The sequence below is a fragment of the Rhagoletis zephyria genome, unplaced genomic scaffold (assembly GCF_001687245.7).
Source record: "Rhagoletis zephyria isolate East Lansing unplaced genomic scaffold, Rhagoletis_zephyria_1.1 Rzeph_scaffold_00944, whole genome shotgun sequence".
Lineage (NCBI taxonomy): Eukaryota > Metazoa > Arthropoda > Insecta > Diptera > Tephritidae > Rhagoletis > Rhagoletis zephyria.
This window is the reverse complement of record NW_016158028.1, coordinates 163,040-164,908: the sequence shown is the minus strand read 5'-3', so window position 1 is coordinate 164,908 and position 1,869 is coordinate 163,040.

The following is a 1,869-nucleotide window of genomic DNA, read 5'->3' as shown; positions in this document are numbered from 1 at the left end:
AAATATGTTACGTATACGCGGCGTTGATTTCTAATTTCTTCATCCTGTATGCGCATTTAAATGAGTGCATAGCGGAAACGAAGCTCTCTCCTTACTCTCTCTTACTCTCTCTGTCTGTCTGTTTATGTAATCTCTCACTCTCAGATGGCAAAATGATTACCCAACTCTTTCGTTTGCACTCCGCAGCACCACTCTTGAGCGCGCGTGAGCGAGATAACCAGTTTGCTGCGCTGTTCAACGACCTTGAAAGCCGCTAAATAGCAGCAACAGCAAAGACAAAAACAATAAATGGTATAATAAAAAAGCAAATAGCAACAACACTTTAACGAAAGTAAGCCAAAGAAATAGCGAAGTGGATTTTGCAACAAAATACTTAAGACAACAATAAAAACTAAAACAGCCAGAGAACAGCTGCTGCTGCTGCTGCTGCTGCCATTTCTGCACCCATTTACTGCTACCGTTGCTGCCGCTGCTGAGTAAAAATACGAGTAGTGTACGCTTGTATGCGTGTGGTCGGTGTGTATGTGTGTGTATTGCTCTATGCTTGGAAAATATTTTAGATGTTGAACTTTTGCAACGCCCGTCGTTTTTACTTTTTTCCATTACTTTTCTGCAGATTTAAAGCAATTAAAACGCGTGTTTGTTTAAATAAATTAAAACTCATTCTTACAAAAAAAAAATACATAAAATTGCTATTCAAATTGCTGTAAATAAACAAATGAAACTGCGAACGAATGAATTGAAAGGCAATGAAAATTGTTTAAGTCTCTACATCATGATGCCTTTATGTGTGGCGCGTGTTGAAAGTAAAAGTGGGCAAAGTGATTGTGTGCATGTGTGTGGTGGGCGAACGTTCTTTTTGAGGAGTGTGAAAATGGTATAGACGGATGGTTAGACAACGCATTTAGGCATTTAAGTAGTAGCGGAGCAGACGCCAAAGCCCAACAGGCGAATATAACAGAACGTATTCAATGGCAAGCGCAGAGGCTGGCCAAGTAGCTGTTGCAGAGACGTAATTCGCTGTGCCAGACAGACGTTTTTGAAGGTGACCAAAGTGAGGATAATTGTAAGCACCAAAACAAACAAAAACAAAGAAAACAAAATACAAAAACCATAATAAAAGTGCGAAAAAGCAAGGTGTGTGTGTATGATAAGGCAGGTGCAAAGAAACTTGCTGCTGAAAACGACGAATGGTCCTTTTGTGCTACTTGCAAAAATTGAAAAAAAAATATTATAAAAATCTCAAAGGCGTGCCAAGTGCAGCGCAATTAAATCTCAATGGCGTTCCAACGTCTCGTCTATCATAAAAAAAGTGAATTGATTACAGCTATTTTTTATACACTTCATTAATGGGTGCGACGTGGCGTATGAGTGAACTTAAATTGTGTGCAATCAATGTTATTGAAATTAATATGTGCAATTACGTGCGAAATTAATTTATTAAATATTTAATTGAAAATAAATGCTAATTGATAATAAGGATTAACTGGCAGTTGAAAATTGAAGTCAATAAATGGATTTAATTGAGTAAATTTTTTGTGCACTAACAACGCAATATAAATATTTTTATGGCCTTGGCAATGGTAATGGGATTAAAATCCAGCGTTTGTTTGGGGGGTGGGAAGAAATATTCGAACCATGCAATGTGAAGCAAAATTATTAATTTCAATGAATGCCAATGAACTTTTGGATACAAATAAATTAAATTTGTGATCAACATACTAACTGCGGGAGAGTGCGGAAATAGTTAATTGTAAAACATTTTTAAGTAAATTGAAACATAACGAAATTTGTGTAATATAAAAAGCATACTATCAAAAAAAGGGGCTCGAAATTGATGACTTAGAATTAAAATGGTTAATTCATAAC